General features: G+C 38.4%; 1 long non-coding RNA gene across 4 annotated transcripts in view; it reads right to left on the reverse strand.

Annotated features, from left to right (window-relative positions):
* LOC103672151 overlaps positions 1-26,124 on the reverse strand; it is a 112,354-nt gene that overhangs the window by 31,139 nt on the left and 55,091 nt on the right. For all 4 annotated transcript variants that reach the window (XR_571077.2, XR_571078.2, XR_571076.2 and 1 more), the window contains 2 exons: positions 13,670-13,857; positions 13,343-13,513 (listed from right to left, as the gene is read on the reverse strand). This is a non-coding gene — a long non-coding RNA (uncharacterized LOC103672151). The remainder of the gene's footprint in view (positions 1-13,342; positions 13,514-13,669; positions 13,858-26,124) is intronic.

The following is a 26,124-nucleotide window of genomic DNA, read 5'->3' on the forward strand; positions in this document are numbered from 1 at the left end:
TTAGATAACGGTGGCCACTGGCATTTTATTGAGATGTGTTATATGGTGATTCATTTTTTGAGACTTGTATGTACTGAAGATATGTCCTTGCCAAAACTGTGACTCTATTGGCTTAGTCCCCATCATTTGTTACCTGCTTAATGTCTCAATTTACTGCCCTCCTCCAGTTTCTACCCTCTTTTTAATTCATTGTCCACTCTAACATCATATCTCTGACATAAAATTCTGATCATGTCAGTCCCTAATTAAGAACCTGCAAAATGAAAATGAAACCTGCAATGAGCTAATCCTATGGGCTTGGAGACATTTCCTTTAAGAATAGTTGAATAAGAAAAGCAAGATATAGGGGCGTCTGTGTGGCTCAGTCAGTTAAGTGTCTGCCTTCGGCTCAGGTCATGATCTCAAAGTCCTGGGATTGAGTCCCACATTGGGCTCCCTGCTCAGCGGGGAGTCTGCCTCTCCCTCTCCATTTGCCTCTCCCCCAGCTCATGCTCTCTCTCTCTCAAGTAAATAAATAAAATCTTTAAAAAAAAAAAAAAGCAAGATATAGAAAAATATGCAAAGTATCCTTTTGTAAAGCAAACAATGACCAAAAAAGCTATGTGTAGAAACTGGATACATGTATCACATACTGTATACTTGAATATGGTTATATAACCATGGAGAAAACAAGGGTTACAAAATAAGTGTTAACATGAGTTGGGGAGGAAAAGATGTGGACAGGGGAGTGGGGGAGATGGAGAGGAGAGAGGAATAGGAGGACCAAGTTGAAAAACGAAAAGGAAAAAAACAGTATGTATATGATCACCTTTATATATATTGACATATACTATGTGTATAATAATTTTTAAAGACTTTTTTAATTTTAGAGAGAGTGAGAGAACAAACGGGGGGAGGGACAGAGGAAGAGAATCTCAAGCAGACTCCCCACTGAGCGCAGAGCCCAATGCAGGGCTCAATCCCACAACCCATGAAATCATGACCTAAGCCGAAACCAAGAGTTGGTCACTCAGTCGACTGGGCCACCAAGGCACCTACATGTGTGTAATATTTTTAAATAAACACTTAAAAGGCAAAACAATAATTATACTTCCCATTATCTGTAGGAAGGAGTTGAAACTCTGGCATAAAACAGTCTTTCCAATCCCCAAATTCAAATGTCACAGTCACACTAGCCTCTGTCCCAGCTGCACCTCTTCTTTACCATTCGCACACCACACCATCTGAATTCTCCCTGTCTTACAAACCGTCATCTATCTGGAGTGCCCTTTCCTCCCTTCTCCCTAGGGAAACCCTATCTTCATTCAGGATCCAGTTCAAATGTTCCTTGTGGGGCGCCTGGGTGGCACAGCGGTTAAGTGCCTGCCTTCGGCTCAGGGCGTGATCCCGGCGTTATGGGATCGAGCCCCACATCAGGCTCCTCCGCTATGAGCCTGCTTCTTCCTCTCCCACTCCCCCTGCTTGTGTTCCCTCTCTCGCTGGCTGTCTCTATCTCTGTCGAATAAATAAATTAAAAAAAAAAAAATGTTCCTTGTGACGCCTTCCTTAAATTCAGATACTCCATTTTCTGTGCTCCCTTAGGTCTTTGTAGATCCTTCTATCGTGATGCTAAATTGTATTATGATTACTTTTGGACATATTTCAGCATATAATTCTCTCACTAGATGGTTAATTACACAAGTAAAAAAACCACATGTTTAGTTTTTGCACATCCAGCACCTAGGATAATACCAGCATTTAGGAAATGGTAGGCAATTTTTGTTGAATTAATTGATTGATTTCTGTGTGATTTTATGTCTTTAAAATGATATGCAACATTGTTTGCTTTCTGTATGCCAAGTTGAAGCATTTAAATCCCTGTAAGTAAATCAGTTTTATTCTGGTTAATGGCTATGGTTTACATACATCTCATACTTGCCTGTGTAACAGGGTGTTAGGGAGGGATCCCCTCTATCTAAGCTTTGGGGAGGCCACCCCAAATGAAGACCAAAACAATAGGTGGCGATTCTTCCACATTCCAAGCTAGACCTCCTATACAAGACTCGACAGGGGGTGGCCTACAACCCCTTGGTGACTTACATCTACGTCAAGGGTTTCAAAGAGCTGAAAATGAGGAAACTAGAAGGGACAAAAGATTTCTCTGGAGAAAGTTGTTGGAGGCTGTAGCAATTTTCCATCTCCCTCACCTATGAGGGAGGATTTGAGAGCACTTCTCGGAGAGGTAGATGTTTATTCCTTAAAGTTCAGAGGGCAGAGAAGACGAGTATTTGGTCCACTCTTGAGAAATGTCAGACAAAAGACTACTTGGAGCTGTCTGCTTGGTGGCAGAGCAAGGAGATACAGCTGTACTCAAAGCCAGCTGTATTCGTTACAACAGGGCAGAGTTTCATGTTTCTGTGGACCAAACATGGGCCCTTTAGGTGGGAGCTGGCTAAAGGGTTCTTTTGAAAGGATTTTTTCTAGGGATGAGACCCCCTTCTCACAGAGAAGCTGTGGGATCCTAACTGATGCCAAAGTTGAGAAGCAGTTAAAGCATTCAAGCAGAGGAGAGGTGATTGCATGATGCTTGCGGGAGAACCTCAGGCACTCAAACCTCTGAGTGCCCCCCGCCCAACAACAAGCCAACGCAGAATGCTAGCATACCTGCCCCATGCCTCTCCACTCCCCTCACACCCCACCAAGGAAAGGCAAAACTTCAGTGCTGGTAGTTAGGGGGATGCCAGGACATTTCCTCATCTGCAGCACGCCCAAGATGGGGAAGCTTTCAACTTTACATGAAATTAGAGGTTTGCTTTCCTGAAATGGGATTGTTATTGTGAGTGTACGTAACTAGACTACTTCTTTTATCATACAAAAGTGAATGCAAAAGCTATGGAACTCACCTAAAATTTCAACCAGAGGTTGGAAGAAGAGCTAATCCTAGGAAGGTTTGAACTTAACATGTATGTTGTGATTGTTCAAACAAAGTTGTTGTGCGTGCTATCTTACCCAACAGGAATGGAATGAAAAATACGTATTAATCTGTATCAACTTATTGCCACTACAGAGGGAAAGAAACCTCAAGTGCATGTTTAACTCAGAGAGAAATATTGGGTCATTGTTATTCTAAAGACCGATGTTAGGGTAAATTGTCAAACATATATAAAATATTCTCTTAATGTCATGATTGAAACTCACAATGAAATCACTGCAGCAATTCCAACACAAAAAATCTTATCTTCATAAAGAATTTCAGTCATACAATAAGATACTCTCCTAGTCCAACGGAATAATTAAGACAACACTTTTGGAGAAAAAAAAATTTTCTGCCATACTAATTTACTGCATGTCAGGTATGATAGCAGGTACTGGAGAAACAGAGCTGAAGAAGACCACGTCCTTGTTACTGAGCAGTTCACAGCCAAGAAGAAAGGCAAACAAACACAAAGACAAAAAAACACCAGCCCCACCAGCCACGGGGCTAGTAAAGGCCTTGGTCAGATCACATCTGGACTGTTAGAGCACCACCTAACCGCGCTTCCTGCCTCTAGATCATGCCCTCATGCCCATTACGTTGATTTCTAAAATAAATATAACATGATCATGGCACACACCAAAATGCTCTACTAGTTTCTAGTAAATTGCAACGTTAAATTGAAGTAACTTAATATGGGACACTCTTTATGATCTGCCTCCTAACTACTTCTTCATTCTCCTTTTTAAATACTTCTCTTTTGTCAACCTTACACGCCAGTGCCCCAAACTATATCACGTTGTTTCACATCTCTAAGCCTTTGACCATGCTGTCCTTTCTCCCTAGAATCCCTTCGCCATCTCATTTGCCTGCATAACTTCAGCTCATTCTTTGAAACCTTGCTAAAACATTCTCTTCTGTGAGGTTCTTCATGTCCACCTCTTTTTTCTGAACTAATCACATCCTTCCTTATTCATATCACTTTCATTTCTTAGCCATACTTCTATAATGACACATATGGTATTGACCAAAAAATATTTACTCAGAAGCTCATCTCTACCTCTAAACTATTAAGCACCTGGTGTAGTGACTAGAAATTGTAGCCCATGTAGGGTGCCTGGGTGGCTCAGTTGTTAAGCGTCTGCCCTCGGCTCAGGTCATGATCCCAGCTTTCTGGGATTGAGCCCTGAATCGGGCTCCCTGCTCAGCGGGAAGCCTGCTTCTCCCTCTCCCCTGCCTGTGTTCCCTCTCTCGCTGCCTCTCTCCGTCAAATAAATAAATAAAATCTTTAAAAAAAAAAAAAGAAAGAAGAAAGAAAGAAAGAAAGAAAGAAAGAAAGAAAGAAAGAAAGAAAGAAAGAAAGAAAAGAAACTGTAGCCAATGAGCAAATGAAATACTAAACCAAGGTGAATTTGTTTCAGTTGTAAGATAATATTTACTGACCATGATGAGGGGCCATTTATTGGGACTCAAATGGTAAGTTGCTAAAAAGGCTGTAATAATTGATTCTGAAGAAAATACAGATGAAGCAGATTGGAGAGTTGGCTGATTCGCCTCTGAGAATCAGGCCCAGCATTTATGAGGTAGAAACTGAGGAGTCCTGAGAGGTTCAGAGGGTTCAAGTCCTACAAGGACTTGGGTATTGGAAGAAACAATTAACTAATGCTACTGAGAAATCAGACAAGAAATCCCTGCAGCCTGGCATGATGTTCATTTGAACTTTGTTCATACTTTAGATTCCATTTGTTTTTTCATGTGGTTCCCATGCTCCTCTATCTTNNNNAAGGCATACTCATTTTTAAAGAACCTGTAATAAAAAGATCAGATAAACAATAACAATGACTGCTTTCTACTTATTGGAAATTCACACAATTTATACAAATGTATAAATGTCAGGAACAATTATTAACCAAACACCACCCCACCTAGTTACTTGGTATCTTTCTTTTCTCACTTGATTATTTTTTTTTAAAGAACAAAGACTAAAGACTTGGCACTTTCTCCATAACTTTCATTATTCCTGACTATAACTGAATGGGAAATATTTCAATTAATTTTTCCATAGCACCACAACCACACCTTCATTTTTAACAGCCATCATTGCAATTAATGGTTCCCCATCTCCACCACTACCGCTATTATTAAATTGAATCTTCTTAGGATCTGCTTATCTCAGAGATCAATTTTAAGTTGGCTTATATACAAGCTCCTTAGTTTTTACAGTTCACATACACCACAAGAAATATAGTCCATCTGGATATAGGTTGTGCTCTTGGCTTTACATCTCCCAAGAAACAAACGACTCAACAACCCATTCTTAACTGAGAGACTGAAGTCCAACTGTGTAATTTCTGACCATTCACTCATTTAACAAAATCTTAGTGAGCTTCTACTGAGAGTAAGCACTAAAATACACACTGTAAATATTAATATACAAAGAACACATATTACCTTCAGGGAGCTCCAGTGAATTCACAGACAATGACAAATACCTGGGGTAGGGGTTATGTTGGAAGAGGCTAGAGAAATGAGAGGGTGCTCCAGGGATGACTCCCAGGAGGCATCCTAGAAGACCTCAAACTTAAGTAAGTTTTGAAGGATGAGGAAGAGTTAGGCCAAAGTCCCATAATGGGGAAGGGAATTCCAAGTGGCAGGAACCACAGATGCTAGAGCCTGAAAACATGATCCTCGTGGTGTTTTTAAAAAACTTCAGGCTTTTGAAGTAGCAGGAGGCTGGAATGTGCATGAAGGTGTAGAGAGAGATGGAGGTGGACTAGGAGACAGGCCCTGAGGGTCAACAGCCTCTTACGCCATGTTTAGATTTTACCCTGAAGATGATGGGAAGTCAATTCAGAAATTTTGCCAGGTGAGTAGCTGGATCAGGCTAGGTTTTTTAAAAAGTCATTCTGGCCCACGTGTAAAGGACACAGGAGAAGCAGCTAAGAGGTTATCATAGAAGCTCAGGTGAGATAGGGAATCCTGAGAGATGAGCCTGTTTGGGAGGGAAGGCATTGGGGCCACTTCGGGGCAAGCTGAGACAACCGCTAGAAAATCAAGTATACCATGCTTCTTGGTTTCTGTAGTTATATAGTTTATCCTGCTACCCAGCCCTAATTTCAGTCTAAACTACATGCCGCCCTCACTGCAAGTAGTAAACCTGCCAGTGCACTGTAAGGCTGCTGCTAACTCGAGACTTCCCGTTTTGTAGTTTTATAGTAATATACCTGGCTGATGGAATTTGCACTGTGCTTGAAATATCCACACTGCAAAATCTGCTTTTGGAAATTCAATCACTTTTGATTTAGCCTTGAATCACAGCAGAAAAACTACGTCCTAGTTGTCTTGCTTCCTGGGAAGTTTGGTAAGAGGAAAAACAAAAAAACAAAAAACCCGCGTCATGGAAATCTTCCCCTAGGGCTATGTTTATTGGTCAGCGCTCTGCAGGGCACAAGAAGGTAAGGGCAGGAGGGGTAGAAACAAATCTTCTCTTCTGGGCATACCCAGATGTGAAGGAATGCAGTCCCTAGTGTTTTGGGTCGGACTGCCCACATACAGAAAATTAATAGGCAGCTACACAGCTTTGAAAATTGTATCATAAAGTCCTTCGCCATGATTTCTTATGGGAAAATTATTTTTGATAAACGCACTTTTGGATTGCTCATGTTTCTCCGATAATAATTCCATCACATATGTCAAGGAGTTACTATATATGTGTCTGGAAATGAGGAAAAAAAGATCTAAGCCAGAGATATTCTATTATAATTTAAAAAGAAAAAGTAATGGACATTCTTTTTATTCCATACTCTCTAACTTTTTGCGTGTGAAAAAAGTATTGTCTCTAACTCCATCTTAAGGGTGAATGACCAAAATAAATCAATTTGATGTGAATGCCAAACAGTCTAAATAATGGGTTCTAATAACTAAACAAGCATGTTGGGTCCTTATTTAATGATTAAAAGCCAAACTGTCACAACATTTTCTTATGTGAATGGATGCAAAAAGTTTAGCAGTTCACTTTGTAAATTCCGATTTCCAAATTAATTTTGGAAAGTTTTAAGTATGATCAACTCTAAAACTTGTGATTCCCTCCTCAAAAGGAAACACTCCATTAACCCCTGATTTAACAGGCAAATTTAAAACGATAAGATTTTATAAGTCTAAGATTCTAATCAGAATATTAAGGATTAAACTAATGAAACTATAGTAACCACTAGTTCCTTAAAAGTTTACTTTAAATTTCTAAACATATATTACACAAAAATTAAGGAATATTTATGATGACTTCAAATAGAATACTAGGGAAATGTTAAGTATTACTTTCTGTTCATAAAACTCCAAAATGTAAATGCATTTTATATCTTCATAAAATCACCTTATATAAAAGGCCAATATGAAGCAACGCAAGAAATCAGCACATTTTCTACCCCTTGATAGTAGTGACTGGAAATAGAATTCTTGGGAAAAAAAATTAAATAACATAAAACAAGCTTCTTAGTTAGCAACTTTGGAGTTTCCTGGTCTGTTATGTGGTTGGACTATTGCTGGCTTGTCTGAGTTGGGTTGACCACCCATCTAGCACTCAATCCACATGCCCAGTCTTGTGGGTATCTTTCTGTTCTCATGTTTTTAAAGTCATGTTTGGTTTTTCACTGACCTCCTGTTATGGTGACCTTTAAAGCAAAAACATTACTACTCCCCCCATGGGCTATGTGTGATGTTGTAAATGTGAATTAAGTATTGGGCAGATGGGAAAGAAAAAAAAAAAGTCTAAGAATCCATATAGGAGGCCAAACAAATTGGGGGGAAATGCAAAAATCCAAATTGCAAACTTCTGAGAATTTCCCAGGAGCTTCATACCATTTCCACATTTTGAAAAGAATGTAGTAGGAAGTTTTACAAAACAGAGACTGATAGAAATAAAGAGATGAAACAGGGAAATGCAATTCATCTGTTGAAAACAAACAAACAAACAAAAAAGACAGTGTTTTTAAAAGTATATTTTATGTATAGTTACAACAGAGCCTAAATGTATGATATATTCCGATTGGTGTTATATGGCTTCTTAGGGCAACTAGGGTTTGGTCCCTGCTTACAACTGACGTATGGAATCCTAAAGCCAGGAAGGGGCTAGGGAATGGTCTCTTCCCAGAGAGGCTTTTGGGAGGAGAATCAAGTGGGATTTCTGATCTACCACCACCACGTATTCTTCTGTCCAAGTGGTGCTGCTCTTAACTCTTCACAGGTGCCATCCTTTGAACCAAGTGTTTCAGGGTGTTGAAGGAAAAGTCTGTAATTACTAATCTAGCCTGGAACTCCAACAGATAAATTTACTGCAGGTAATAGAGTACCAGATTTGAGAATACAATCCCTTTCTCCTAACTGCTTCTCCAGGTTTTGTTTCTCTACTTCATGGTACTCAAATGAATTCAGCCAACAAATAAGAAGAGATCGTCACTACATAGTATAGTTAGGCAATTGCCTAACTTTCCTCTTAGATATTCTATTCTTTTTGTCGGCTTAGACTTTTAATTGTTTTATTTTGAAACTCTGAGCCAGATTTGTTTTTTTTTTATTTATTTTGAGACTTGTAGCTGACATGACTAGTAACCTACTCAATATACATTTATACTTTATTCCTTACTAACAAAACCAGTTTAGTTGGGGGTTACAACGGTGATCACTCAAAAGCTCTATTTACCAGCCTCTGTTATAGGTGGGTTCTGCCTATGATGAAGTTCTGCCAATAAAAGGTAAGCAGAAGTTACTGGGTGGGGCTGACTGGGCTAGCACACACCTCTGTCCTTTCCCTTTCCATATTCTTTCTGCCTAACATGGTCACGGTTGTGCAGAACATCGTCTGTCACAACAGTGGAGCAGAAAGAGTACTAAGCAGCTACATGCAAAAGAATGAAAGTTGACCACTATCTCACACCATACACAAAAATAAACTCCAAATGGATGAAAGACCTCGATGTGAGACAGGAATCCATCAAAATTCTAGAGGAGAACATAGGCAGCAACCTCTACGACATCGGCCAGAGCAACCTTTTTCATGATACATCCCCAAAGGCAAGAGAAACAAAAGATAAAATGAATTTATGGGACTTCATCAAGATTAAAAGTTTCTGCACAGCCAAGGAAACAGTCAGAAAAACTAAGAGGCAGCCCACGGAATGGGAGAAGATATTTGCAAATGACACTACAGATAAAGGAGTGGTATCCAAGATCTACAAAGAACTTCTCAAACTCAATACACGAGAAACAAATAAACAAATCAAAAAATGGGCAGAAGATATGAACAGACACTTTTCCAATGAAGACATACAAATGGCTAACAGACACATGAAAAAATGTTCAAAATCATTAGCCATCAAGGAAATTCAAATCAAAACCACACTGAGATACCACCTTACGCCAGTTAGAATCGCAAAAATAGACAAGGCAAGAAACAACAATTGTTGGAGAGGATGTGGAGAAAGGGGATCCCTCCTACATTGTTGTTGGGAATGCAAGTTGGTACAGCCACTGTGGAAAACAGTGTGGAGGTCCCTTTAAAAAGCTAAAAATTGAGCTACCCTATGATCCAGCCTTTGCACTACTGGGTGTTTACCCCAAAGATACAGACGTAGTAAAGAGAAGGGCCATATGCACCCCCAATGTTCATAGCAGCATTGTCCACACATAAATCGTGGAAGGAGCCGAGATGCCCTTCAACAGATGACTGGATTAAGAAGTTGTGGTCCATATATACAATGGAATATTACTCAGCTATCAGAAAGAACGAAGTTCTCAACATTTGCTACAACATGGACAGCACTGGAGATAATGCATAAGATGAAATAAGTCAAGCAGAAAGACAACTATCATATGATTTCTCTCATCTATGGAACATAAGAACTAGGATGATCGGTAGGGGAAGAAAGGGATAAAGAAAGGGGGGTAATCAGAAGGGGGAATGAAACATGAGAGACTATGGACTATGAGAAACAAACTGAGGGCCTCAGAGGGGAGGGGGATGGGGGAATGGGATAGGCCGGTGATGGGTAGTAAGAGGGCACGTATTGCATGGTGCACTGGGCGTTATACACAACTAATGAATCATCAAGCCTTACATCGGAAACCGGGGATGTACTGTATGGTGACTAACATAATATAATAAAAAATCATTAAAAAAAAAAAAAGAAAAGAAAGAGTCCTAAGGCATGTGAGACACATAGAACTAACAACACACTAGCCCTAGACCCTTAGGCATTCCTCTCAGTTGGTTATTGTTTGTTTTTGTTTTTGTTTTTTTTAAAAGATTTTATTTACTTATTCGACAGAGATAGAGACAGCCAGCGAGAGAGGGAACACAAGCAGGGGGAGTGGGAGAGGAAGAAGCAGGCTCATAGCGGAGGAGCCTGATGTGGGGCTCGATCCCAGAATGCCGGGATCACGCCCTGAGCCGAAGGCAGACGCTTAACCACTGTGCCACCCAGGCGCCCCTCAGTTGGTTATTGTCAATCATAGTCCTACCTATGGTACAAAAATTACAATTCTACACCTTGGACAAAAATGGGTAAAAATTCTTTAATTTCTCCCACAGCTTAAAAGTAGCATAATAACAGCACCCCAAATGTGTGAAGTTTTTTCAATAGAAATTTATCATTTGTTGGTAATGACATAGTTTGAATCTTCTACTCTCATTTTTAAAAAGAATCGCAAATTCTGAATATGATAGGGCCACAATATTTGCTTGATATGCGGAAAAACACCTTCGTGGGAAATTGCTGTGAAAACAAATCTCTGTGCGGTAAACTGATTTTAATCAGATTCCACGAAGGAAAAGACCTGTACTCGTCCAATATTCTGATTTATAAACTGTGTCTAAAAAGAAACGCAGTTTTATTCTTTTCCCGAAGATAATATCTATTTATTAATAGCAAACATTGTAAGGGTCTGTTCCCTTATCTTAATTAAATATATAAATCACAGAGCATCAGACCCCTGAAGAAGTTTTTTATATATTTAAACTTTTTTCCAGTTTTATTGAGAAATAATTGATCTATATCACTGTATAAGTCTAAGATTTGATTTCCATGTATTATGAAATAATTGTCACAATAGGTTCAGCTAACATCCATCATGTCATATAAATACAATAAAAAGAAAAAAAAAATGTCCTTGTGGTGAGAACTCTTAGGATTTACTCTGTTAACAGAATTGCTGTATATCTTACAGCAGTGATGGCTATAGTCACCATGTTGTACGTTACATGCCTCGTGCTTATTTATATCTTATAAGCGGAGTTTGTACCTTCTGACCACCTTCTTTCAATTTCCCCCCCTCCCCCCCCAACAACCACCACAAATCTGATCTCTTTTTCTATGAGTTCGGTGGTTTTTTATCTTTCTTTTTTAGATTCAACATATGAGTGAGATCATAAGGTATTTGTCTCTCTCTGTCTGACTTCTTTCACTTATCGTAATACCTTTAAGGTCCATCCATGTTATAGATCGCAAATGATAGGATTTCCTCTTTTTATGACCTAATAATATTCCATTTACATATATGATATGTGTGTGTGTGTGTGTGTGTGTGTAATAATAATCTGAAGAAATTTCAATGATACATTATCCCATCTTTTCTTTTTCAATGGGAAAGAGAAAAACAAAGAAAGGCAAGAGGAACTAAAGTGATATTTAACTATTCACTATTCACTGGATTCTTTCTCAAATAAAAGAACTTTATTAAGTAGTAGAAGAAGAAAGTACTTCTAATTGCTTAGCGTTCTCCTTCTTTACCTTTTATCTTGACCTCCCCTCGCCAGTGAGGATGGCCTTTCTTCCCCCACATAACTCCTCCCTTCCTTTAACCTGGCTAACTGCAACTCAGCCTTTCAGACCTAGGCATGGTTTCACCCAGAAAGCTGTCCCTGACTCCCCCCCACCACCACCACCATGTTCAGCTCCTGGCCAGGTGAGGAGCTTCTGCTTTCTGCTGGCTGCACACTGTGCATACCACCATCACCTCACTTACCTCAGATCCTAGTAATCTGGGTATGTCCTTCCTTTCCCAAAAGACAGGGAACTCCTGAAGAGTGAGGGCCAAATCTGTCTGCTCCAGCATGCAGCATGGAATCTGACAGAATAAACTTTTCCTACTACTTTCCTTTTAGAAAAAGTACACCAGTGAAGCCTAGTGCAAGGAGGACAAATGCTCAACCAGTGAAATCTTACTCAGCTCTTTCATGCTTTTGAAACCCTCTCTCCTATCGACTGCCATCCTACAGCCAAACAGATGTCCAAAAGTTCAAAAGGTCACAAAAGGTCACAAAGAGGTTTGGTAATGGTGGAAAAGTTATAAACAACCCATTTTAATGTATGGTAGGACAATACAAAGTACACGGTGTTGTCTTTTGGGGGGCATAAGAATTTAATTATAAGGAGCAAATAGGGGCAGTTAAATAAACAGAACACCCTCGATAAAATCACTTGTGAAAGTGTCTGGTTACTCAGGTTTGGTTTCCAAGCATACTATGAAAGATACGGCTTTTTAAATTAATAGGTTAATCTAGGCTTAAGAAAGGAAGATACAATGGAAAAAGCACTGATGCAAAATGCAGCAGGAAATCATCTCTTGGAGGAAGCATATTTCCTAGAACAGAGATAAGGGAAACTAGAATGTTCCAAATGATATTCGTAAGATAACATATTAAATTTGTTATTTACCACATCAACTATAATTTAGTTGAAGAGATTTCTAAATGAGAGTTTGCTGGTAATTTCCCCCACCTCTTTCTTAATGATGCTCTTTTTCCATTCATCATATTTTAAATGATTCTATAAATAGTTTTTTTTTATGTTAAAAAATAGTTTTCTCTTTAAAACGGAGTATTAAAAGGGGGTCTTATATAAAATATCCTACAGAGTGAAATATTAGGAAATAATATAACCAAATAATTGATATAGTCATTTTAATTGCTACCTTGTTATCTGTGACCTAGTTTGCTTAGTGGTTTTTATGGAGCCTGATTCTCTGATTTACTGGAGAATGTTACATTCAGAATGGATGTTAAGAATATTTTGATCTCTCTTTCAGTTCTATTGGATTGACACTATTTATGTAAAAACAAATCAGGCCACTAAAACTCACTTTTAGTATTTTTACTAGACAGCAAGTTTTTATTAAATTGGATTTAATAAAGAGGAAAAGCAATTTTTTCTATAATTATTATTCCCTATAGAGTATGTATACGAAGGCAGACAAGAGAGAAAATTATCTTATCATAGTCCCTTGGAAGAGTATTGCAAACAATCAAACAAAATTAACCTAAACTCCATTTTTTTCTTTACAAACTAAAAGCAAGCCTACCAACATTTACAGCTAGGATTAGGCTGCAGGTCTTACCTTCGTTTTCTACTCCTTATAGCCGATCTTTAGTCTGCAAATTCTTCTTGAAAACACTCATCTCTCTGAGTCATCCCATGTAACCAAAACGCAAAATGGCATTCATTTGTGATTTGTCCATTCCTGATGCAACCAGTCCATTCCCAGCAGGTGGAAAGGCCTAGATGAAAACTGTATAGAATTGTGAAATCACTGCAGGTAATTAGGCTTTCTCATGAACTGCAGTGAGAATAATAATAAACAATTAATGACAGGTGAAGAGAGAAAAGACAAAGAACAGAGCATTGTGAGACACGCACGGAGGCACACGCACACATACGTAGGCACCTGTGGCATGGCAATGATGCAAAGATTCTCAACAGTGTCCTAGATCAGCCCCCTCATTTGACGGTTATCACTTAGATGTGACTGCTTGTCTCTCCAGGAAGGATGAACACTCAGTCTGAGGTATGGACCCATTCCTCAATATTTTGTTTCTTTGTGCCAGGATGTCTGTGTGAGCACCATGCTTGAACCTTTACATGAGATTATAAGGATAAAGCAAGAAATTAAGCCAGATCATCAGAGGCTTATACCAAATATCATAACCAAAGACCATCATAAAAAACAAGCTGTATAAATGGTGACATTGTTTTCATCACTTCTAGTAACTGGTTTGTGAGATGAATGGCTGTTCTAGTTTCTTTCTTCAGCTTGGCTGCTAGGAAATCAGTCATCATCGTCATTAAATTCACATCTAGTCTCACTGTGTTTTCTTTCTTATCCTGGTCTTCCCTTTGGCTATGTAATATCTTTTTCAATGGATTTAAGTCATTTTTACTTACTTCATTGTATTTCCTTTGTGAATCATTTGATTCTTCAGTAAAAGACCAGAAAGGAAAGAATGAGAGGGAGGCAAGGAGCAAGGGAGTAGTAAGTGTGTGTTCTGGACTATGGGGTTCAGTCAGGCCCAGGCTGGAATTCCACTACTTCCCAGCTTTTTGATTTGGGGCAAGTCACCTAATTTAGACTTTAGTTAACTGCTCTGACCTCAAATTCATCTAAAACAGGGGGATATTACTATTTACCTCAATGGAGAAAATACAGTAGGAGATCAGTATCTAAGTCACTGTGTATGTGTGTGTATTATAGATGAAACTGTGCATATAGATATAGTTCATATATACAGTGAAGTATATATGTGTGTATTTATACACACACACACACACACACACACACACACATACCTCTTCCTCTCACTCCCCCTGCCCCAGCACAAACACACACACAAAGTTAATTATGATCTACAGACTATATTGGAAGCAAGCCTAGGAAATAAGCCATTTTATTAAAGCATAATTTGGATAATCCCTGTATTAAAAAGAAACCCAAAAGAAACTCCTCTCTTTGGGTCCCCCACCTGCCTGTCTGCTACAACAATCATCGCCACGGTCACCACTGACCTATTGCAGACAGTTAATCAAGAGCAGAGAGAGCAGCTTTCACAGTACAAGTAGGTACTTGTTCTCAACTTTTTAAAGTTCATAATTCAGTCTTACTGTCATTTCTTTCCTCTTGACGGTACTTTTATGAAAGGTAAAGCTGAACAGAAAGAAAACCAGAGTCATTAACTGTTTGAAAGTTTAATGTGCTACCAAACCAGAATTAGATGTGATAATGAAGTTTCCACTGCTGAAAGCAGACTTTGCTAACTGATGTATGTAGTGAGAAGGTGGCCACATAACCAATGAAAATAAAAAATATGCTCATTTTTTATAATTCTCATTCATTTTGCTTGTTTGTTTAAACTGGCCAAACACCAAATTAGACTTCAGTTAAGATACTTTTTTTTTTTAAAGATTTTATTTATTTATTTGACAGAGATAGAGACGGCCAGCGAGAGAAGGAACACAAGCAGGGGGAGTGGGAGAGGAAGAGCAGGCTCCCAGCAGAGGAGCCCAATGTGGGGCTCGATCCCATAATGCCGGGATCACGCCCTGAGCCGAAGGCAGGCGCTTAACCGCTGTGCCACCCAGGCGCCCCCAGTTAAGATACTTTTTAAAAGTAGATTTAGTAAAGTTCTACTTGTTTCTTTTTGAAAATATATGCTCTACATTTATAGGATAAGATGTTGATCAAGTAACCTTATATCTAGAGACATGGAGAACATGTAGATGGATCAAGATTTATGGTTTAACTTGCTCAACTTTATTCAAATAGCCATCTAATTAATTGGTCAGAAGAGCCATTAACATCACCAGAATCCAGGGGCAAAGAACGCTTTGCCCTATGAACGCCACTCCCCAGCCTGGCATTCCAGGTACATCTAAATAGGATTCTGATTTACTTTTCTAATTACTTCAATTTCTGTTTTCTGTGCTCAGCGTTGTCAAAATGGATCATTAGTTGTCCCTCAGATACAACACATTTCTTTTCTACCTATTTGTCTTTGCACATACTATTCTCTCTTCCTAAACTCCTCAGCCACTGCCTGTACTTGTGTCCCCTCCTCCGGGTGCAGACGCCCCCAGTACCCTGTGTGCTGCTTCCACTCACGCATCTCTCGCACATCACCATCTGCTGAAATTAGACCCACTTAAAGTTCACTTACGCTGCCCTTGTCTCAAGAAATTATTCCTTCCTGCCCACCCCCAGCTGACCCAATCTCTTTCTCCTATTCATTCAGAATCAATTTGCTTTAACTCTTGTATGTCACTTTTCACGGGTGTTGGCACATAGGAGCTCATTTACCATATGATGAGAGAATCAATGAATTATAGGTTATATTGCACTTTCATGTACCCCTAACCTTCTACTCCTCTTTAGCTTATAAGCTTCTTAATGGCAAAGATGGAGTTGGTGGGAGGAGGGTGCTTATTAATCTTTATAACCTTTAAATTATCTAATAGGTTCATTGACCATAATGAACACTTGATAAATATTTCTTGAATTGCATGATTAAACTGGGTCGACTGGGCTGGGCTTGGTTAGAAGTGCCTCGGGATCACCCCTTGATTTATCAGGAGCAGCGCTAGTGATGCAAGAGGTAATTTTCTTTGCTGAATCATAACTGAGTTTATAACACACTAAGATTTGGAAGGTACCATTTTTCAAATTAAATATAAAAACAATAACCTTTCTGTTTGTAACATTTTAAGTTCTCCTGGCTCCTTTCAGGCATGGGGGCATTTCTGTAAGGTGTTGACCTAAATTTCTTCTGACCTAATTTCCTTGTTGCAAAAGGAATTCGGTGCAGCCAGCCCCCACTGCGGAAAGGTTTTGTTCTATATCACTGTCACATTTCAATGACAAATGGGATGAACTTTGTTAGCCCTTTTGAGATTTCAGAATAGCTCAGGATATTCCCCTCTAAAATCTAAGAGGATTTCAGTGATTTGTCCTGCAGGCTACAGAATGTAAAGGACCTCCCTTTGTCCTGCGCATTCCCCTAAGCAGTCAAGCTTCCCCCCGTGGAAGTACCAGAAACTACACACACATGTTTTTACTGCACAGCAGCTGAAGAGAAGGTTGTGATGAAATGGAGAAGAATGGAAGTGGCAAAAACAGCCCACTGGGCTCTCAAATCAAAACAAAGAGAGAAAGGTTTCTTGGCACTGATCAACTGTACTCTGGTTCTAGTCCCACGTATTTTGAAGTAAAACCAAACTAACCCCTATTCCTATGATAGGGAAAAATAGATATCCTCTTAAAGACACAAATAAGGCAAAAAAAAAAAAAAAACCCTATTTTTCCGACTACAGTGTGAGCGTATGTACATACTTGTGTGTACATGTAGTGGAGAAGGGGTAAGCTGGTGGAAGAATAGGATTTGGCTTGATTCGGTAGCTCTACAAGTCAAAAGACAATAGGAATATAATAAAAATTCTTTCGAGTTTTTAAAGAAAAGACAAGACAGTCTTCTATTAAGAACAGCTTCCTTGAAGAAGCATACACTTCCAAGTGAAAGGGCTTCTTTCGGATGCTGTTACTAACCAGTGACCATTATCTGATTCGTGTATTCACACACAGCTTCCACGTGAAATAGACTGATTTTAAGATTCAGAATTTTACTAATCGTTTAAGTAATATATATAGTACATGTGCTTTAAAATGCTTAAGATTACTGGAATTCTCTCATAGAGATCATAAATTATAACTCAAAAACGTTACTCCATTATTTCCATTTGGTAGTAAGACTCCTGGAAGACCTTAAGGGGCCACACCCTGCCAGTTGGTGATGTGGTCAGCACAGTGTGGAGGAGGTCACAGAGAGCAGCTGTCCCAGTAACTTAGCCCAGCCTACGTGGTAACATGAAAGAGAATAAAAGGAGGAAAAAAATTCTGACAAATGAAAGCAAGAGAGTCCGTTTCAAAAGAAAAAAGATGTATGAAAAGCAATGGACAATAAAAAGTACCCGAGGTGGGTAAAAGTTGTTTCTAACAAAAGACCAGGAGGAAAGTAAGTCCGAAGAGGAAAGGAAAATTTAACCACTCAAAAAAAGGCTGAATATCTTTAGAGGAACTCCCCCAAGAGTGAAAAAAATCACAAGCAGAGTGAAAGACGCATCTAGATGACAGGTTATGTATAAAGAAAGCAGCCAAATCAACAAACACTTGTTACAAAGAACCTACTGGGGCAGACACTGATCTGGGTGCTGGGGAGGCCATGGTGACCAAAACAGACACACCCACCACCAATATGCTATTTCGCCAAGACTGTGTTACCCGATGGCCAGAAAAAAATTGATTATCTAGACTTGCATTTCTTATGTTATGGCCTGGTACACAACATTAAACCAAAAGCAGAGAAATGAGAGAAAGAGGATGCAAATAGGTAATAATACTATTTGGTTGGGTTTTGAGCACAGAGGACTAGTATATTATACAGATCAGACAGAATAGATTATCTCCTAAGAGCTCTCACCTGAATCCCTAAATAGATGATCTACTAAAGGAGAAAAGGAGGGAAATCTTTTGTAAAATCAAAGGAAATTATTATTCCGGGAAGTGGTTTTGGCAAAAGAATTTCTTGGCATATTTCTGTGACTTGTAAAGGATTTCCTAGTGGAAAGTAAAATTTGAAAAGTTAAATTGCCCATGAGGAAATGGTCTCAGCAGATGCCATTACAAAATGGCACAGAAGAAGTTGTATGTAAATTAAAGACCTTGCCTGAGTCTTTTGAATCTCTTTGGTATCTTCTCTTTCTATTTAAGGACTTAGCATGACCCCTCCACCTCAATTCGTGTAGGATGAAGTAAAACTTTTTTTTTTTAAAGATTTATTTATTTGAGAGAAAGCGCACGTGCACATGCACACGCACACATGAGCGAGCGGGCGAGGGGGCGAGGGGGCAGAGGAAGAGGGAGAGAAGCAGACTCCCTGAGCGCAGAGCCTAGTGCAGGGCTCGATCTCAAGACCCTGAGATCATGACCTGAACCGAAACCAAGAGTCGGATGATTAACTGACTGAGCCTCCCAGGCACCCCTAAAGTAAAGCTTTTAATAACCAATTTACTTGGTAACCTGAAAATACACGTGAACTCCTATGTAAGTTCTGTGGTGAACTTTAAAGTTGTTTCTTCTAGCTTTCCATGATTGTCTCTCATGGAATCTATTCGAGGAACAAATGACCTCAGGCTGTTAGGGTTTATTTACCTAGCATGGCATCCTGGCACCCTGCCCCTCTGCTCCTGCTGCAATCGATGCACACCTGCTACTCCAGGGTCTTCTATCAAACACATGGAAAGAACAACTTCTGAAATCCATTTTTAAGTGACCAAGAACAAGGATGACAATTTGAAGTAAAGCTGGGTCAAATTTAGCTCTTCATAAAATTGGCTGGGCCTGCCTCTGCTCAGGGGAAAGCCTTGCTGAATCTCCACTTTCAGAAGCCACACTAGATTGAACAATCAGACTGTTTGAAAAACCCATCATCCCACAAGGATTTGTGAAGTGTTGAGCGTCTGGCACACGGGTGTTCTGAATAAAAGGATTTTGCCAGGAGTTTTGAGATCAGAGATCCATGATTAACTCTGACTGCCTGGATCAATAAAGATTGTTTTCCTTTGAAACAGAGCACCTATAAAATTATGTAATTTGAGGTATAGGAAAATCATTGCCGAATGAGCAAAGAGTACTTTGCTGCCCACAGAATCCATTTGGTAATAATTTCAGCATGAAAAGTAAGACCATTATTTTGATAGGACAAATGCACTTGAAAGTCACGAAAGATTATATCGGTTAAAAATTATATTTGCATAAAATACGTTTTCAGCACAAACTCACTCAGGTGTAGCACTAGTCACACCAGAAATGCAATTCAGTGTGAGCTATTTCCTAAAGGAAAAGTACATGTGAGAATTTAGATTATTTTGTCTAGCACAGCTGCTGCTTGTACTGCAAAAGCAGAGATGCAGCTGATGACAAGGTAGAATGGAACTTGGCACCTCTGCTGGCATCCAGCCAAGAATACAGAATGTTTTAGCCAGTCTGTGCCATGTGATCCATTTCTTAATTGTTGATAACATATAATTAGGACAATCTAAGCCTAGTTTAATGAATGCAATAAGTTAAACTGCAGTGCTTGACTATACTTGGATAGACTTTGTTAGTCTTGGAGCATGGAATTGCAGAGTAACATTTTATAAACAGTACAAAATGGAATCTTCCCTTTACAAACTATCAGCCTAAAATTATGGCCGACATCCTAACCCACAGTATAAATTCTGTGCACTGTATAAATGTCAACTGATATTCATGGCCAATGTGCCCAAAATAAATTTTCCCCTTGAAGATTTTAAAGGTAAGATTTATGTGAAGAAATTGGTCACATATTTAAAAATGACAGACTACACGTTCTGCTAATCAGTTATCAACCTGATTTATTTTGACAGACTTCTTTCTAAGATGATCAGAGCTCAGTCTAGTGTACTACACGGTTTTTAAAATGCAATGATTTTCTTGAAAATAATGAATTATTAACTTTTTATTAAAATAGACTCATTGCATTCACCTTTACACACCCCCTATTACTTACTGGTAGGTTTTGTAAAAACATTGTCATTGTAAAGCGTGCAAAAGACCTGTACTTATGCCATAAATAAATTCAGCTGAATTTTTCCTATCTCTGGTAAAAGAGTTATTTTTTCCTAAGGGGTTAAAAGTCTCACCTAGATATAAAATAATATGAGGAATGAAAAGTTTTGGGGGAAAAATGCATTTTAGCTTTTGATCAAAAAAAATTTTTTTAAGGGAAGCTCTGTTTATCCACAGCATGCATGCTTTCTCTGATTGTTTTTTTTTCCCCATCTTTAAATTTGTTCTAATGTTATCAGAATTGATTTTTAGTCTCAGTCATCCCAAAGGAACTGTCTTGAGTGAAGCTCTTATCGGGGAACTGTAATGAAGAATCAGCTTGCAAAGCTGTTACTATGGTGCTCACATATCTGAAGAAATTTTTAGTGGAAATAAAATTCCAAAGCACTAAATTTAGAGGTATTTCATTTCCTAGTAAGAGGTATAAAAATAGTACTACTAGATACAATTTAAATTCCAAGGGGGAGATATTTATTTCTGTACAATCCTCAACCATGTACATTCTAGAAAGCTAGTTCTTTTCACGGGCCTTGAGACAAATTAAAAATCATGTTAACTAATTCCCTCTTAGGCCACACAAAGGATGATATGTTAAAAAAAAAAAAAAAGGAGATTTTAGACAACCTGTGGAATGGGAAAAAGTATTTGCAAATTGTATATGTAATAAGGAGTTAATATCCAAGATATATAAAGACCTCATGCAACTCAGTAACAAAAGAACAAAATCACCCAATTAAAAAATGGGCAATGGACTTGAATAGACATTTCTCCAAAGAAGATACAGGAAAAACTGTTCAATGTAACTAGTCATTAGGAAAATGCAAATTAAAACCACAATGAGGTATCACCTCATACCTGTTAGAATAGCCATCATCAAAAAGACAAGAGATAAGAAATGCTGGTGAGGATGGGGAGAAAAGAGAACCTTTGTGCACGCTGCTGGGATTGTAAATTGGTACAGCTACTATGGAAAAGAGCATAGAGGATCTTCAAAAAATTAATAATAGGGGCGCCTGGGTGGCACAGCGGTTAAGCGTCTGCCTTCGGCTCAGGGCGTGATCCCGGCATTATGGGATCGAGCCCCACATCAGGCTCCTCTGCTATGATCCTGCTTCTTCCTCTCCCACTCCCCCTGCTTGTGTTCCCTCTCTCGCTGGCTGTCTCTATCTCTGTCAAATAAATAAATAAAATCTTTAAAAAAAATTAATAATAGAACTATCATATTATCTAGTGATTCCACTTCTGGAAATAGATCCAAAGGAAACAAGAACACTAACTTGAAAAGATACCTGCACCTCTATGTTCACAGTAGCATTATTTACAATAGGCAAGAAAAGAGTGGATAGAAAAATTGTGAGATATATGTATATCACAATATGTAATGGAATATATATATATTATATGGAATACTATTCAGCCATAAAAGTGAGGAAATCCTACCATCTGTGACAACATGGATGAAACTTGAAGGCACTATGCTAAGTAAAATAAGTCAGACAGAGAAAAACAAAACTGTATGATCTCACTTATATGTGGTATGTAAAAAACAGAAATAAAACTGTCAAACTGAATTACCAGAATTGGAAGGAGGGGAGAAGGGGAATTGGAGGAAGGTGGTCAAAAGGTATAAACTTCCGGTTATGAGATAAATAAGTACTAAGGATGTAATAGACACCATGGTGACCTGCTTTATGATACACAGGAAAGTTTTTAAGAGAGTAAATCCTGTGAGTTCTTAACACATGAAGAAAATTTTTTTTCCTTTTTTTCCTTCTTTTTATTGTATCTACATAAGCTGACAGATGTTAGCTGAACCTATTGTGGCAATCATTCCACAATATATGTAAATCAAACCATCATTGTGTATGCCTTAAACTTAGACAGTGATGTCTGTCAATTATTTCTCAATAAAACTGAAGAAAAAAGGAGATCTTCATTTTCACATTTTCATTAGTGCTGCTTTTAAGATAAAACTTTACAAAGTGAAGACATAACTATGTGAAAATGTAGTATTTTTCAGATATTAAGAAAAAGGTTTTGACGATGATACTTAACTGTAGTTTTAGATAATAGACTGTATACCAACTCACAGGGTAGAGAGTTAGAGAATGTCATCAGTTCCCTGGCGTGGTTGCTAGAAAGCTCAGGTTTAAGACACAACTTCCATTAGAAGCAATAATTACTATGTGTGCAACAGGTAACAGGACCCCCTTTTCCAAAAATAAAAATGTCCAGAAATGATGACAAATTATAGTCCTGAAATTAAAGTAATTATAAGCATCATATGTAAATACGCTTCTTCCTCTGCCCACTATTAAAATATGTATCAAATTCCTCAAGGCAAGTTGCAATTCCAGAGGTGTTGTCTAAGTTACTACATGCAGAGGAAGAAATTTTTTTAAATCATCTTTAAATTTTTAAGATTAAGTCATCAAAAACAGCAGGAAAAAAAGCCTATAATAATATTACATGAGTGAGAATATTACATTACATCTGTACTTCTAAGTTCATAAGAAAAAAAGAGGAACTGGCGTCTCTCAAGAAACAAGACTACAGCCGTTACAGACCCACACTTTTATATGACTAATAGATACACATATAATTATTGAAGAGAAGGGAAAAACAGGTACTGCCATAATTCTTCCATCCATTATATGTAATTTTATATATGCTTATTTGGATGAAAAACTTTAAAACGTTAAGGTTTGACAAGTGCAATAAAAAAATGGTGCTGGACTTAAGCCGTTCGGAGCACACAGGAGAGAAGAGAAGGGTTCATGTTATAATTGCCTTTTATCTGTTCTTACAAACTGTCTTTCAAAGAAGTTATTCAGAAAAGCAACCCACAGCGCCATCGTCTAAATTAAAATGCAAACCTCACATTAACACAAATAAATGTGTCCATAATTTCAGAGATTATTTTAGGAAATGTGGTCCATTATATGTGTTTCTTTTATGATGAGTTTCGAAGTTGGGGGAAATTTTGGCTCATAATTAGCATAGAATACCAAAACTAAGAGATATAATGCAGTGCAATAATGGGTAATTTCCACTATTCTTCTACAAATATCTAATTCAATACTTCTAATTATCAGTTTGCACCATGAAGGAAATATTCCTTCGAGTAAAGCAAATTTAGAGCTTTTATTAAAGAATTCACACGATTTTCTAGGTACACTTTTCATGTTACCATAATTTGATTTTCACCTCTATTTGACAAGGCCTGCTTCAAATACTGAAATCTAATGGGGGAAAAAAGTATAAAAGAAGTGCGTTTATTTTGCTATCACATAAAACAGAACTCTAAACTGTAGCATTCATAAAATAAAATTTACGAAAGCTTTTTTCCCTGACAAAACACTTAGAAAACAATCTCTAAAAATGCCAGTTTAAAAACAGCCTAAGAATATTACACTGTAAAAGTCACCTTTTTGTTAATTCGTTATTTATTGATAAAAGAAGTGTTTGCCTGTTTTTCTTGTCACAGTGGCTGTAATTATTTCTTTTTTTTTTTTAACAGGCTGTATTCTAAATATAATCTACTAGTTTTTAACCCACTTATAGCTCACAATAAAACCAGCTTTCCACCTTTCCTACTTGCTAGACAAAATGGATTAGAAAGTGATTCGTGTGTTAATTTTACCAGAAGCTAGACAGTATAAACTGCATATTCAGTTACACAGATTTCTGGACTTTTGATTGTAACTTTGTAACTGCACTAGGGATGGTATTTTGCAAATATTAAACCAATGCATTTCATGGCGTTTCCTAAATCACATTGTCTTTGTAGCTTCTCACCTTCAAAGCAGAGCCAGAAAACTTACTTCCCTAGACCAGGAAAGGATAAGAACGTAATTTGCAAGCAAGCCTTTGTGGAGAGTGCATTGATTTGCTAATTCTTTTAGTTCCTACTTAACATTTCAAGGACCCCCAGCCTGGAGAATTCAATCTAGAATTTTCATTATGAAGAGAGGGTACCTTCCACCTAAGAACTCTCCAGGCCGTGCTGCTGGCTGCTTTCTGGTAGAGAGGCTCAGGACAACCAGGAAGGGAAGTAAAGCCTACCTCTTCTGTTTCTGGGGGCTGAGGATGATAGACTATGGAAAGTCATCTGAGACTGCCTCCCAATTTCCCTTTCTGGCTTTCACTCTTAGTGGTAAGGTACAGGAAGCCCAAGGAAAGAGTGACTTCAAATTCCCTATCAACTAGAATGAACCTTCCCCACACCCTGGGGTGGCCCCACATGGTGACTTCCTGAGAGTTCATCTGTTGGCTTTGAGGAATGACTTTCCTAGACTCTGCTTTGTTTCACTCTGGCTTGGATTGAAACCAGGCATTCCCATAGCACCCCACCCTAAACCCATAGGGAACTAAGGAGGCAGCTGAGTTAAAAGCTAGTAAGCAAGATGCCTCCATGGTAGAGGGTCAATAGGGCCTTTCCACCAGGGAGCTATATGAGGAATACAACAGAGAAAACCAAGGTAAGAGCAAACTGACCAAGCCAAAACAAAAGGTGCCACATCAGCTAAGTGCCAGCAAGACAGTAGACAAGGGACATGACCTTGAAAATCAGAAGAACAAGAGGATTCTACACACAAAGATACTAGCTCTTCCTCACCACTCCTCGACTGTGAAAGTCTTTTCTTCTTAAAGATTTATTTATTTATTTATTTATTTATTTATTTATTTATTTGAGAGAGAGAGAGAGAGAGAGAACGAACACACGTGCATGCAGGGGGAAGGGCAAAGGGAGAGGGAGAGACTCCCAAACAGATTCCATGCTTAGGGTGCAGCCAGGTGAGACTCCATCTCACAACCCTGACATTGGGATCTGAGCCAAAACCAAGAGTCAGGCACTTGACCAACATCACCACCCAGGTACCCCAAGACTGTGAAAGTCTTACCCATCCACCACACATGCATTCACCAAGTAGGAGGGTACCTAGGAGTGGACAGAACACAAAGCATGGTTTCCTAAAGCAGCAACATTACCTAAAGGGATGATTTTAACTACTGGAGTGGTCCTTATTTTAAACCACAGAGAACTTTAAATTTATAAGAGAACCAGAGTGTTATAGACAACATAATGGAACTACATTTTCCAGGCATATCTAAGTGTTAATGAAGCCAATGTTAAATAACCAACACAAAGACAAAAGTTTCTATAGTAAAAATAATTCCCTCTCCAAACACATTCTCACACACATAAACAATCACAGCATGGTATCTGGTGAGGAAAGTGGGGTGGCCTTTTTGACCTGAATTGTCCACATAGAATGACTATGTTAATCTAACTGACCAAATAACCACTTGGGTTTCCTTTATGGTTTTTCTGTGTATGTATTAGTTAGAATTACCAGTTTAAAGGAAAAAAAAACAAAGAAACAAAAAAATTGCTCATTTTTAGTTTCATCACCTATTTAAAAAAAAAGGAATACTAATAACTGGCATGGTTATTTGGAGGAATTAATTAAGATGATTTATATGAAGTTAAGGGCTTTCTGTAAATTGGTTAGCACAGTATCTGGTACCCTCATCTCCTTCCCCTCCCCCACCCCATCTTCATCCCTTTTCTGAGATCAGTCACACCCAAACCTTCAGAATCAATGACATTCCATTTTCCGTTGCCATCATTTCAAAAACCCTAATCACTAAATTGGCAAGCTTTCTTTGTTCTTCGCTTGAAGCAGTTCTTATACTTACCCATT

This window comes from Ursus maritimus, unplaced genomic scaffold, assembly GCF_017311325.1.
Source record: "Ursus maritimus isolate PB19 unplaced genomic scaffold, ASM1731132v1 scaffold_5, whole genome shotgun sequence".
Classification (NCBI taxonomy): Eukaryota; Metazoa; Chordata; class Mammalia; order Carnivora; family Ursidae; genus Ursus; species Ursus maritimus.